The sequence below is a fragment of the Dama dama genome, chromosome 23 (genome assembly GCF_033118175.1).
Source record: "Dama dama isolate Ldn47 chromosome 23, ASM3311817v1, whole genome shotgun sequence".
Classification (NCBI taxonomy): Eukaryota; Metazoa; Chordata; class Mammalia; order Artiodactyla; family Cervidae; genus Dama; species Dama dama.
Window position 1 is genome coordinate 33,474,504 of NC_083703.1, and position 15,487 is coordinate 33,489,990.

At 39.6% G+C, this 15,487-nt stretch overlaps 1 protein-coding gene across 2 annotated transcripts in view; it reads left to right on the forward strand.

Annotated features, from left to right (window-relative positions):
* CACNB2 (calcium voltage-gated channel auxiliary subunit beta 2) overlaps positions 1-15,487 on the forward strand; it is a 420,013-nt gene that overhangs the window by 194,040 nt on the left and 210,486 nt on the right. The gene's annotated exons all lie outside the window — the stretch shown is intronic.

Below are 15,487 nucleotides of genomic sequence, written 5' to 3' on the forward strand. Positions count from 1 at the left end.
TCTAGAGGATACTTAATGCAATAAATAGTATTTTTCTGTACTAATAACAGCACTGATATCACAGGGCTTTCATGAATTTGAGTCGAGATAATGCATGTCAAGTGCGTGGCACAGTGTTCCATACTAAGGACCGCCAGGTGATAATGACTGTTATTTTTTCTGGCTGCATTAGGTAAAGTGCTGTCAATAACATATTTAGATGAGAGAGAACCTTTTCAGTGTATACTTAGATGGTTGGTGTTTTCTGTCTCCCTTATTTTCCCCTTTGTTTTGAGTAATATTTTATTAGCTTAGAATGATTACAATAATAATTTAGCTTTCTAGCAGAGTTTCTCAGCCTTAGCACTTCTAGCATGGGGGCTGGGTAGTTCTTCGTTGTGGAGGGCTGTCCCTTGCTCTGTAGAGGGTTAGCAGCTTGCCTGGTCCCTATCGACATCAGTAGCAGACCCTCTCCAGCGGTGACAGCCCAGCATATCTCCAGACCTTGCCTGTTGTTTTCTGGGGAGGGCAAAATCACCCCTGTTTGGGAACCACTGTTTTGTAGTGATATCCCTTTGTGTAGTTTTTTGTTTTTGTTTTTGTTTTTGTTTTTAATGTATTTTCCTTTTTGCTTCTCTGAACTTGGTTTCTATTTTTGGAGAATTCTTTCTTTTGCCCTAAAAGCCTCATGGAACATGTCATTACTTCGTTTTTCTCCCAAGCTCAGGCTCTAAAGATGAGCATGTAACTGAGATTCATTTCAAAACTTTATTTAAGTTAAGAATCAATCCACTGGGGGGAAATGTTTCCCATAACCCATCAGATTCTTGCGAGTCTGACTTTGCTTCTTAAGTTCGTTTTTGGTTAAGAGAATTTTGGATGCATTCCACTGAGGGAAGTTGTACTCTCTACTGCAAAACATGTATTTTTCTAGTTAGTCATTTTCAAAGAGCTGTTTCTGTCAGTGGTTAAAACAGAATAATGGCTTCAGGTCATCCATTTATGATAAAGTTAATTCCTCTTGATTGAAATATTTAAGGTTTTGACAAAAGGAATCAATTAACTAGGGCTTCTGGACAACCAATAAATACTTTAATTTGAAGTGTAAAACACCGTATGATTACACAGTAACCTTAGAGTGCTACTAGCTTTTTATAATCAGTAAATATTGAACATTGAATGAATGGATGAATGAACATAAGTATATATTGGATTTTGTCACATGGAAACTCTATATATTTATTTATCAGAAACAGTCCCACTAGTGCAGTTAATTCCTTTTAGAAAAAGGAGTTGTTATAAAAGCTTTGTATATCACTGTTAAAAGTTGGGATGTGGGGAAAGGGAACAATGTAATTGATCAACCCATCATAAAATTGTCCTAAGGAGTATTTTCCTTGTTAGTGAGTTTGAATGTTAGTTAAATTGTTCATTTTTGATAAAGTGAACAATTCAACTAACATTAAATTGTTAGTTAAAGTGAAAGTCAGTCAGTCCTGTCTGACTCTTTGCGACCCCATGAACTTTAGCCTGCCAGGCTCCTCTATCCATGGAATTCTCCAGGCCAGAACACTGGAGTGGGTTCCCTTTCCTGGGGGATCTTCCCAACTCAGGGATCAAACCCAGGTCTCCTGCATTGCAGGAAGATTCTTTACCGTCTGAACCACTTGTTCAGGAAATTGTTATATCTTTGAAAATCAGGTTTGTAGGTTGGTTTTTTTTTCCTGTTTTTCCTCCTTGCTCAAGTCTGAAAATTGCTTGTCAAGAGGTGAAAATTATTTAGACAATTAAAATTCCACGATTCGTCTTCCCACATTCATGGGGAAAAAAATTTGAACCACTAAACATTCATCCAAAATTACCAAGCCAATCAGTTACCTTTACTCTCAGTTACCTTTCAAGTACTTTTATAATAGAGTAACATGTTTGTCAATATACAAACACTACTGTACCTATTACAACAAAGAAATTACTAGAATACAAAGGTTTTTCTATTTAGGATCAGTGGTGTGCTGGTAAATGCTTAATATGAAGCTGTCAAAAGAAAGTTCTGATCTGTAGCATTTGCCAGTTTCTGTCTTGTAAATACTCTTGCTGTGGCCGTTTTCCAGCTATAATTGTGACTTCTCTGAATTGGAACTGGAAAGAGTTACTCACTTGCACACCTTATGTCTATTAATATGAATATTATGGTATTTCCATCATACAGGCAAAATAGACATAAATAACCTTGAGAGTATAGATATTAGCAAAGTGTAGCGTAATAATTCGGAGAAGGCAATGGCACCCCACTCCAGTACTCTTGCCTGGAGAATCCCATGGATGGAGGATCCTGGTAGGCTGCAGTCCATGAGGTTGCTGAGAGTCGGACACAACTGAGCGACTTCACTTTGACTTTTCACTTTCATGCACTGGAGAAGGAAATGGCAACCCACTCCAGGGTTCTTACCTGGAGAGTTCCAGGGACTGGGGAGCCTGGTGGGCTGCCATCTATGGGGTCGCACAGAGTCAGACATGACTGAAGTGACTTAGCAGCAGCAGCAGCATAATAATTACCAAATTTTGATTTTCAAGTATTATCTTTGTTTTTATTTATTTTCCTTAGTTGTACATTTTATCATTGCCTGTTCAGTAATCCTATTTGAAATTGGCCTCTCAAACTTTCTGAAATTTTAACAATCAGTGAGGCCAGCTCCAGGAACACACCACTAAGATTTTTTCAGTTGTATCGAATTGGCCGAAAAGTTCATTTATCTTACAAAAAGAGTTAGGGATGTCTTAATGGAAAAGCCCAAATCTTTTTGGCTGAACCAATATGTACGTTTTCTAAAAGGTTCAGTTCAGTCGCTCAGTCGTGTCCGACTCTTTGCGACCCCATGAATCGCAGCATGCCAGGCCTCCCTGTCCATCACAAACTCCCAGAGTTCACTCAAACCCATGTCCATCGAGTTGGTGATGCCACCCAGCCATCTCATCCTCTGTCGTCCCCTTCTCCTCCTGCCCCCAATCCCTCCCAGCACCAGGGTCTTTTCGGATCAGTCAGTTCTGTCCATCAGGTGGCCAAAGTATTGGAGTTTCAGCTTCAACATCAGTCCTTGCAATGAACACCCAGGACTAATCTCCTTTAGAATGGACTGGTTGGATCTCTTTGCAGTCCAAGGGACTCTCAAGAGTCTTCTCCAACACCACAGTTCAAAAGCATCAATTTTTTGGCGCTCAGCTTTCTTCACAGTCCAACTCTCACATCCATACATGACTCCTGGAAAAACCATAGCCTTGACTAGATGGACCTTTGTTGGCAAAGTAATGTCTCTGCTTCTCTGCTTTTTAATATGCTATCTAGGTTGGTCATAACTTCCCTTCCAAGGAGTAAGCATCTTTTAATTTCATGGCTGCAATCACCATCTCCAGTGATTTTGGAGCCTCCAAAAATAAAGTCTGACACTGTTTCCACTGTTTCCCCATCTAGTTCCCATGAAGTGATGGGTCCAGATGCCATGATCTTAGTTTTCTGAATGTTAAGCTTTAAGCCAACTTTTTCACTCTCCTCTTTCACTTTCATCAAAAGGCTTTTTATTTCCTCTTCACTTTCTGCCATAAGGGTGGTATCATCTGCATATCTGAGATTATTGATATTTCTCCCAGCAATCTTGATTCCAGCTTGTGCTTCCTCCAGCCCAGTGTTTCTCATGATGTACTCTGCATATAAGTTAAATAAGCAGGGTGACAATATACAGCCTTGACATACTCCTTTTCCTATTTGGAACCAGTCTGTTGTTCCATGTCCAGTTCTAACTGTTGCTTCCTGACCTGCATATAGGTTTCTCAAGAGGCAGGTCAGGTGATCTGGTATTCCCATCTCCTTCAGAATTTTCCACAGTTTATTGTGATCCACACAGTCAAAGGCTTTGGCGTAGTCAATAAAGCAGAAATAAATGTTTTTCTGGAACTCTCTTGCTTTTTCGATGATCCAGCGGATGTTGGCAATTTGATCTCTGGTTCCTCTGCCTTTTCTAAAACAAACTTGAACATCTAAAAAGTTACTAGGTACTTAAAACACCTATTTCCCAAGTACTTTAAAGTAATTTCCTTGCACTACTAGTGTACATCTCTTCACCTCTGTAGGTCTAGTGCCTCAAATAGGAGCTGACATGTTCTAAGTTCTCAATAAATGTTGGGTAACTGACTGATCTTAAAAATGTGAATGATAGGCCTGGTAGAACAGCAGAAAGTTCAGTTTGCACCTGCTGATATTACCTCAAATTATCTCTGAATTAAAAATCCCTGTTATTATCACTTTGTGTATACCTGAAACCATCATAACACTGAATCAACTATACTTCAAGAAAAAATTTAACAAATTTTTTGAAGTCCCGTCTGTGAATAGACAAGGTCTTAGTCTACATATAAATCCCATGAGAATAAAGAAATGGTTCCTCCCTGGATTATCTTCAGGTTTCCTTCCTAGCATCATGCAAAATCTTTATAAAGGGACCCTTGGTCCTAACAGACCCTCCCAACTTCATCCTCAGGTGTTATTTTTAATAATTACCTACAACCAAGGGAGGCTACATGTCTTAGGAGAATGAAGATGAGCAAAGGTGAGCTTCCCTTCCAGGAACAAATGCTCCTTCTTACTTCTGCCACCTCCTGAACTGAATAAGAGTCAGAGGAGACATCCTTCTCCCCAAGTGCTCTTGAAGAGAGCAGTGTGCTTATTGTTCCCAGTTTACCCCACAACCCACTTTACTGAGACAGCAAATAATTAAAACAACCAAATCAACAAATTGTGTAATAAAGTGAAGGCTTCTCCTTACAGATGATCTTTGAACTAAGACATGAAAGGCAAGGAAAAGCCACTCACTGATCTATTGGGAGGAATGTTGGAGGTGGAAGCAAGTGCAAAGGCCATGAGCAGGGCTGAGCCTTGTTTAATTAGGAAGGCCAGGGTAGCTGGAGTAGATGGCCAGGAGTGGGGATATTAGTATATGAGGTCAGATAGGCAGGCAGTGGTTACATTCATGGTTCTGCTTCTCTAGCTTTGTTCTCTAGTCTCCTCCAAGGGCATAGTCCGCTAAATGTCATTTCCTTCCTGTCAGCCCCTGGTCCTTTTTATCGTCTTTGCCTCAAGACTGTCAATTCCTCTGTAAGGTGACTGCTCATCATTAGAATGAATTTCCTCCTCTTTGGTTCTTCCCTAAAACTCTGTTTGAAACTGTTTGGTGGTGTTTGGGGGGACTCTAGAGAGCTCTGATCCCTTCTGTCTCAGCACAGAAAGAATTCAGCGAGAGGCAAAGTGATAAGTGACTTATTAGAATAAGACACTTGTGAGGCTTATAAGCAGGCAGACAATAGGGTGTCACATGTGCCAAGAACTTCATGGGCTACAGTTTTATAATCAAAGGAAAAGTGGGGAGGGAGAAAAAAACTACCTTCTTTCCTCATTCTTGAGTAGACGTCATGCTTCCATCTTCAGTTCTACCTCCAGGTTGGACAGGGGAATTTTCTTATCCCTACATCATGCCACTATGGATAAATTATTTCAGGGCTCAGTACGATAAGGGTCTTTTACTTTGAAATGCCACCTTTCCATAAACTATTGTTTTTTCTGTGTGCAGAGATCATGCCTAGGAGTCATTAACTTCCTGAGCTCACTGGGCATGATGTCGGTCTCAAGCCACTATTGTTTCATTGTTTGGGGGCATGTCTCTTCTGCTGCATGGGTTTCGTTGCTAAGCTAGGCTGCTTAATTTTATGGTTAAGCAAACCTGCTTTCTTGAGCAATTATTAATTTACTGTGGTTGTGGTCTCCCAAAGCCCCCTAAAGTTCCCTCTCTATCTACAATCCTCTAATGGGATTTCTGAGTTATTTGATTATCTTATTCTGTCCCTATCATGTTGACCCTTTTATACCCAGACCTTATGTGTGCTTCAATTTTTCAATCATCCTAGAAGCTTCTTGAGAACAGGGAGTTCATCTTATTTATTCTTCAGCAAGGGCAAGGGCTTTCTTCTTGTTTTTTCTTTGGGTTTTGGTACTTTGATATATAACTACAAAATAAATATTTGTTTAATTGAACAAGTGAGTATTTCATTAAAATATATTGCCCTACCAAAATATGAAAAAAACTAGTGCTTTCAACATAGCTTATAAAATTAAGCTCTTGCACAAAAAATGACATCTGATGAGAAAAAGTAGAATATAATGTTTGAGAGCAAAAGTCTGGACCTAGACTTCTGGAACAAAATCTTAGCACTGCTACTTACTAACCATGACCTTGGGCAAGTTTCTTAACCTCTCATGCCTTTGTTTTCTCATCTGTTAAATGGGGATAGTTTTACGCATCCCATAGAGTTATTTTTTAAGGTGGAATGAATAAATACATATAGAGTCCTAGAAAAAAATATAAAACTCCATAGCTATTGGCTCTTCTTTATTAATGGGCTAAAAAACTTTAGACTGTACTTTGGTAGTTTATAAATGGAGTGTGCTTAATTTTCACTTATGTGTCAAACTATCCTTGTTTGATTTTTTTTTTTTTACTAAGTTTTGGAGTTCTCGCAAAAGTCATTTCATTGCAAGTAGAATCACCAAAGCCAAGAAACTAAGGGTTTGACTAAAAGAATCATCGCCTTACTCAATTTGCTTGATTTGTGGTTAAAACTACTGTTGACAGCAGTAAAGAGCAACAGAAAGCTCACATTTTTTCCTTCTAAGGAGACTGCTAGTAAACTCTTCACTCCACATGCCACAAGCTGCAGGAATTCCTAAAGAGGAACCAGGAGGAAAATTTGTGCCTTAGAAACGGAGGGAATCGGGAAGGCAAGAATTCTGGTTTTTGCTTTCAAGCTGTGAAATTCGGATGCATCTATGCAGCTCTTGAGATGTTTTCTTAGGTGAGCAAGGAGGTGATCTTGAGCTTTTCAACCACCGCCCCCTCCTCTATCTCCAACACAACCAATCACCTTCATTATTAGGTCAACTTGCACTTTAAATGCAGTGATATACCCAGACTTTGGGAGATTGTCTTAGTATGTTTTTTCTGGCTCTTCACATGCATTCAGGAATGCCGTGGTACCTTGGGAATTTAACGTCTTCCACTAGTTGCCAGGAATATGACAAATGAGTGACTGACAAGGCAATTGTTTTTCTGTATTTCAATCACTTTAATAATCCAGATATATGCCAACCATGGGGACCATGACCTCTTATGAGTTTTGGCTTATTAACAAAGCACTTTTTGCTTTCTGTCCTTTCATTTTAAATTTCTTTGGAAAGTTGGGGTTTATCAACAGGGAGAGACCTTTCTAGAACACAGAAGTCCCTTGAGAGTATTTAACTCTGATTTCCAAGAGAGCAAAGCTAATGGTAGGAATCTTTAAAAGCAGCTGAGTAACACCCGGATAAAAAGTGACTCATCTTTTCATGGATGAAACCTCATGATTTATAATAGGCAGACAGTAGGCAGATATTTTGTGGTTTGTAGTTGTTGATTATCAAGGTTCTTTGCTGTTCACTGAGTCAGTGTTTTGTTTGTTTGTTTGTTTGTTTGTTTGTTTTTGTATCAATTCTTTTGTCCTATGAAATATCCTACATTTCTCTAATTTTACAAAATGACCTTGGATGAGATGGAGTAAGCAGGTTAGAAACAGTGAGTTGAGGGCTATGAAATGTCTCTAACTACTCCATGATTTTATTTCTTCTAAAGAAAGTGGAATGATATTTTATATTAGTTACATTAATCTCTGATTTAAAAAATGAATCAACATGAAAGAAATAATGACTGTATTTGTGAGCCTACAGCCTAAGTAAATGACACATTGTCAAAATATGACATTAAGGGAATAAATTCTTTCAGTGTCTTATTTTTGCATTAGAGACCACAGCTGGCTAAGTCATTTAGGTTAATGCACTTTAATGTTTTGTATGTGCAGCAGTCATAAATTTATTAAATATAATTCCCATGTAACTTCCCCCTTTAAAAAAGTCTAAAAAATACAACATTTCCTAACAACCCTCGGAAATAAACCTCCACCTCCTTATCTTTCCTAATCACTACAAGGTGGGACCAGTTTCCAGGACTGGTCTATGATATTGGTTTACAAGATATTTCATTGTAGAATCTATATCACAATTTATATATCCACTTCTGCTGATGAACATTGGAGCTGTTTCTAGTTTCTGAGCACTAATAGAATCATAGTATAATAGCGCACAGCACATTGAAAAGTACAGTAGTACAGTGCAACAGCTGGGCATGTTTGCATCTCCGAAAGTTTGTAACTTGAAGGATTGTATGTAGGAGACTTACTGTGGTGAGTTTCTTTCAGGCATGTTTTTAAGAAGTTGCAATACAATTGCAGTTTCTTTAAAACACATCCCTGGGTTGGGAAGATCCCCTGTAGGAAGGCATGGCAGTCCACTCCAGTAATCTTGCCTGGAGAATCCAATGGGCAGAGGAGCTTGGCGGGCTACAGTCCATAGGGTTGCGAAGAGTCAAACACGACTGAAGCGACTTAGCACACATACAAATGAGAAGGCGTCAGTCCAGTTATTGCAATCTTAAAGACATACTGCATGCTGTCAATAACCTGTTGATAGACAATAGATAGAACACTTTGCACAATGGTATGATGTAGGGAAATATACAAGATGTCATATACAAAGGAAGAAATACTCATTTAAACATGTAACTGAACATATGAGTGAAGGTAATGGCAAAGGAGGTGAACAAAATCTTGATTAATAATCTAGCTTACAAAGAATTAATAGGCCATTCATTGTGTACTTATTAGGCACCATCTATGTTAGACACCAGTGATAATATTAATAATATGAGTGGACAGAGTTTCTCCTCGTGACCAGTGGGGAAGGGAGGCATATCAGGTAACTATTTGCTTATACAGAGTGATCAGTGCCAAAGCAGAGAATTATGCCACAGGTAACAAAAAAGGTCTTTCTCTGAGAAGATCCAAGATCTTCTGAAAGAAAGAGAAGCTTGAATTGGGTCTGAAAGTATGGGTTGACCTCAGCCCAGGGAATCCAAGGGTCTGTCCCACAGTGCAACTATGTTGCTGTCATTGTCATCACTAATACTTATTGAGTGAATAGATGAAAAAGGAATATTTAAGGAGAAATGAGTAAGGCAATTAGAAAGAAGAATAAGCAGCAATAGAAATATTTTTAAATAAAAAAAAATTTATTGGACTACGGTTGCTTTACAGTGTTGTGCTCATTTCTGCTGTTCAGCAAAGTGAATCAGCTCTATGTATATGCATATCCCCTCTTTGGATTTCCTTTCCATTTAGGTCACCACAGAGTAGAGTTCCCTGAGCTATACTATAGGTTGTCAGTAATCTCTTTTGTACATAGTAGTGTATATATGTCAGTCTCATATTTTTTAAATACTTAATGTTGATTGGGAACTTATGGGTGCCAGACACATGTTTAGCATTTTATGTATGTCACTGATGTATTCCTCACGCTAGCCCCATGAAAGCTGTATGGTTAGTGCATACAGGCATGCTACTGCTGCTGCTAAGTCACTTCAGTCGTGTCCGACTCTGTACGACGCCATAGATCGCAGCCCACCAGGCTCCCCCATCCCTGGGATTCTCCAGGCAAGAATACTAGAGTGGGTTGCCATGTCCTTCTCCAATGCATGAAAGTGAAAAGTGAAAGTGAAGTCGCTCAGTCGTGTCCGACTCATAGTGACCCCATGGACTGCAGCCCACCAGGCTCCTCCGTCCATGGGATTTTCCAGGCAAGAGCATTGGAGTGGGGTGCCATTGTCTTCTCCAGCATATAGGCATGTGACCTGTGCTATTTAGAAAGGTCCTGCCTTGGGGTTGATACTCTGTTAGCGCTTTCTGGAAATTCTTGATAATTTTGAGCAAAGGGCATCACAGTTTCATTTTGCACTGCACACTGCAAATTATGTGGCCACCCCCAGAGAGTCTCCACTGTTGAGCTGCAGAAACTGGGTCCTGTCGATGACAGTCACTAATCTCCCTGGGCCACACAGCTGTTGAACAGAAGAGTCAAGACTCAGCCTAGTTCCTTGTGACATTGATTCTCACTGGCTTCACTCCTATGCTTATCTTTTTTGCTTTCAGTTTTCAAGATAAATTAGCAGTAAAAGACAGGGGAAACTATCATTAATTCAAGTAGGATGCTGAATTGGAAAGAAAAGAAACTCACTTGAGGAAAAGGAAAAATAAATTGAAAAGTCAGTTGAGGATGAATGAAACATGGTTCTCATCAGCACTACCTTGAGTTAAATGTGGAAATCCAAAATAAATAGTTGATGTAAAGCCTTTCTCTGGAGCAAATGGACCTTTGAAGTCAAAATCACATTCCAGCATGTCTTTGCTCAGTCTGGGTTATCCAAAGTGCAATTTGGTGTTGACCCAGCTCTGCTCTTTCTTGGTCATTTATGCAAGAAGAGCCACGAACAGAAGATGCATGGTATTACCATCAGGGAAAAGAGCAGGTGGGACTGCATCAGGACTGTTGCACCATCTAACAACACTATATTACACACTGCAAGTCAATCGGATCCCGTTAATGTTTAATAACACAGCTCACTTGAAGAAGTTCTGCCTTAAAAGATCCCCATCTTTCTGTGGAATATGGAGCTTTACTCCTCCAACCATGGGATGCACTTCAATTTTCAACTTATACTTCTTCAAGTTAATTCAGTGAGTAGGAAGTAATGATTTTTAAAAGCACTTTCCTAGGCCACCCTCCCTTGAAGACAAAAGAGTCAAATTTCCATGATATTAAATACTGATATTCGAGAACATTCCTGATTTGTTCATTCCATTGAAGATCAGGCCTGGAAATGTGTTCTTATGATATTCCAAAGCACCTGCAGATTTCAGAGTCCAAGTCAAATGACCACAAAAGAGCATGACTGTTATATAAAGAACATGTTTTCTTGTAAGTATATCCATTACGTGTTCATAATAAAAACAGCACAATTCTCTTTCAGTTCATTTCTTTAGTCTCCAAAATATCAGATGTACTTCACTGCTATCTTGTGGAAATACGCACATCTGGAAATACTTACTTGCTCCCCCAGTGTTTTTTTAATGACCGCATTCGTGTCTGTAGTCAACTGAGGGCAGAAGTTTAAGACAATATCTGACCAACTTCCAGAGTTCAGCAGGCTGGGGCCTTTGGAATCAGGATGGAGTGGGGACCTGCAGGGCTGGTTTGAGATTTGGGGCCACAGGGAACTTGTGTCAAAGACCGAAGTGAAGGCAGAATGGAAATTGAGGATAGATAAGTGCCAGAGGCTGGAAACATGATAGTGAGACTAGACACAAAAAAGAACTTCCTGTGGGGAGCTGATGAGACTTCATAGCCAGTTCTGAGAAGAGAACCTAAAAAGATCCAAGGCACCTAGAGACAGGCTGTGTCATGGCCACCTCCATACAGCCATCTAAGGATATTAAAAGGCATCATGTGCTAGGTTTCATGGTATAAATTCAAGAGCAAAGAGAATTCAAGGTTGAAAGACTGAACAATGAATGATGAAAGCAGCCGAGAAAACAGGAGAAAATACCTGGCCCTGGAGCACTGGTTTCCTACCTTGGCTGCATGTTAGAATCACCTAGGGAGCTTTGAAAACTCTACCTACCCATGTTGCATCCCAGATCAATTAAGTCAGACTCTCAGGGGGGTGGGATGGAGGCACCAGTATAACGTAAAGCTCCCCAGAGATTCCACTTTGTAACACGGCTGAGGAACACTGTAAAATGGGAGTGTATACCTGGTCCTTTTGGCTTGGATTATCCACTTACATATCATGCGCATTGTAATTCACAGGCTAACCACTATTATACTTGAGAATACTTAAGTCATACTAATGTGGTTGGTCTACACATAATGCTTAAAGAGTTCTGCTAACTAAGCCTCAAAGCATATCAAAGACTGGGACTTCTTTAAGAAACAGCTCATTCTGCCACCCTAATTTAAAAGGAGTGTATATCCTTAAAAAAAAAAAAATAATAACCCTCTAATTTGAAAAGATACTTGCACTCCAATGTTCACTGCAACATTATTTACAATAGCTAAGACATGGAAACAATTCAAGTGCCCATCAACAGATGAATGGCTTATGAAGATGTGGTGTGTGTGTATTGTTCTTTAGTCACTCAGTCATGTCTGACTCTTTTGTGACCCTATGGACTATAGCCTGCCAGGCTCATCTGTCCATGGGATTTTCCAGGCAAGAATACTGGAGTGGGTTCCATTCCCTTCTCCAGGGGATCTTCCCAACCCAGGGATTGAACCTGGGTCTCCTGCACTGCAGACTTATTCTTTATCACTGAGTCACTGGGGAAGCCATATAAATACATATTATTTATAAATATGTAAATCATAAGAAAAAATGAAATAATGCCATTTGTAGCAACATGGGTGGACCTAGAGAATATTATACTTAGTGAAGTAAGTCAGGCAAAGTTAGACAAACACAATATTTTATCTATGTGGAATCTAAAAAATAATATAGATGAATCTGTAGTGAAAACAGAAACAGACTCACAAACAGAGAAAACAAACTTATGGTTACCAAAAGGGAGGAAGGAGGGAAAAAGGCCAGTCCATTTTAGTATTTCACACTAAGACATTTATCCTGAAGAGACTCCTTCCATTGAAGTAGACCTAGATCTGGGGTACAATGAAATGAATTCTCTGTTTTTTGGAGTTAGACAAGCTGAAGGGCTCCTGACCTACATGTACAAACCAGACCCTAGGTTGGAGATTTGTGGTATATGATCTCATTTGATATTTAGAATAAAGAAATACAAAATTCTTCACATCTCGCCAACACTTATGTTTGCAGTATCTCTGGTTTTTCATGTGGTACTCAGAGAACAGTTTTGATTTCACAGACTTTCTGAGATATAGTCTCAGGGTCCTCAGATGCCACTCTGAGAACCACTGACTGGAAGAATGTGCATCTTGAAAGCAGTCAGGACTCCTAATCCACAAACAGAAATATTTTCCAGTTTTCACTTGTGGAAGATCTCTGTGCTCAGCCATTCGCTTGCAAGGATTTTATTTTTGTATTTGATTGCCTTTCTGATCTTTTCTTCACTCATCTGTGGTCCAGAATACATTCAGATTAAATGTGTGTATTCTGAGCCACTAGAAATAAATACTGTTGATGTGGATACACAACCGTGTTACTAAAGAGAATGATAAACACTCAGGAGAAAGAAAGTTTACCCAAATAAAGTCCAAAGCAGTTGTTCATCACGTTTTAAAACATGAAGGGTTCTGCTTGTAATACATCCCAGAGTTCCACAAACAAAACAAATAGTCTCAAGTTTTTCTTTTCAAAAAAGCAAATAACTAATCTTGCCTATCGTGTTTTTAAAATGTGATTGGAATATATTTTTTTCTTGGAGATGGTTCTCCTAAGTCATCTCTTACTATAAAAATAATGGAGTGGGGGAAATATAAGTTTAAAAAATATGTTTGTAGTCAGAATCAGGGAGTAAACAATTACATTTTTGTGATTCACATGAATTTATGTCCAGAAAGTAGGATTAGTTTCTCTACTTCACTGGAGAATTAGTAAAATGAAATCACATGGTAAGAACTATTCATTTAAGCTCATAATCTTATTTTTAGCAGTCTTATAATTCATTTACGTATAGTTGTATTCATTTAAGTATAGTTGATTTATAGTGTTAAGTTCTGCTGTACATCAAAGTGACTCAGTTATACACATATATACATTCTTTTTCCTATATATTTTTTGTAGTACCTTTATCCTGAATTCATTGTTTACTCCAAATCTGTTTTGTTTATTTTATTGTATTGAATTCATAAATTTATGTAGAGGTTCATGGAAAGTAGAATGGTAGTTGCCAGGGGTTGAGGGATGGGATAATAGGATGAAAGGGTAGAAATTTTCAGCTCTAAGATGAATGAGGTCTAGGTTCTAATGTAACCATGGTAACTATAGTTGAAAATACTGTATTGTATAATTGAAACTTCTTAAGCGAGTAGAACATAAATGTCCTCATGCCCCTCCAAAAAAAGAGGTAAATATGAGCGATAATAGTCAATTAACTTGGAGGAAATCCTTTCACAATGTATTGAATGGTGTGTATCTTGGCTCTTATAAATAGTGCTGCATTGAACACTGATGTGCAGCCTAAGTCTCCATCAATAGATCCATCAAAGGATCAAGAAGATATGGGTGTATGTACAATGGAATATTGCTCTGCCATAAAAAATAAAATCTTGCCGTATGTGACATGATGGCTGGATAAATTAGAAGGTATTTTACTAAGTGAAATAAGTCAGGCAGAGGAAAATAAATACTGTATGATGGTGTTGCTATGTGAGATCTGAAAAACAAAACAAAAACAGACTAAATACAGAGAGCAAACCAGTGGTTATCAGGGGGTGGGTGTAGGGGCTGGGGAAATAGATGAAGGGAATTAAGAAGTATGAATCTCTTATAAAATAAGTAGGCTACGAGGATATAAAATACAGCATACCCTTAACTATTGCAATTGCTCTGAAGAAAATCAAATAGGGTAAAGTGATAGTTAGCAGTTGCACCTTAGTCCCAGAGGTTGGGGGCTTCTTCAAAGAGATGAGTTTTGAAGTGAGACTTGAGTGATGTAAGATGGAGGCAGCCAGGCTCATGTCAACAGGGAAAGCTTTCCGAGCAGCTGCAGAGCAGTACAGAGCCCTGACCCAGGCACGTGCTTGGCGTGGTCTGTGGACAGAAGGAAGGCCAGGGTGGCAGCAGCGTGGCAGGGACAGGGCAGAGAGAGGGGCCCTGAGGACAGGGATGTGGCCAGAAGCCAGTTCTCACCAGGCCATGAACACTATGGTGTTATCAGTTGCAATGAGAAGCTACTAGGAGATTTTTAAGCAGCAGAGTGAGAGAAGCAAATCCATGCTTTAAAAAAAGAGACCACTTGGGCTTCTCTCTGGGGATCAGACAGCAACCCTGCCAGGAATCAGGGGGTCTCTCTAAGGAAGTCAAAAGACAGGTAATGAAGATTGGCCACCAGGGTGGACAGGACTCCCTGATACGTTTTTGGTCTGGATCACAGGAGGGGCTCCGGGTTCTTTTCATCCTAATGTGCGAGACTGCCCATGTAGGGGAAGAATCAGTAGTTCTTTTAGAAGCACGTAAGACTCTTGAAAAGATTCATCAACATGGGGAGGTGTCTGCTGCTACTGCTAAGTCACTTCAGTCGTGTCCGACTCTGTGCGACCCTATCCCTGGGATTCTTCAGGCAAGAACACTGGAGTGGGTTGCCATTTCCTTCTCCAATGCATAAAAGTGAAAAGTGAAAGTGAAGTCGCTCAGTCATGTCTGACTCTTTGCCACCCCATGGACTGCAGCCTACCAGGCTCCTCCGTCCATGGGATTTTCCAGGCAAGAGTACTGGAGTGGGGTGCCATTGCCTTCTCCAGGGGAGGTGTCCAGTTGGCATCAATCCAAGAGCCTGGAATTCAGAGGCT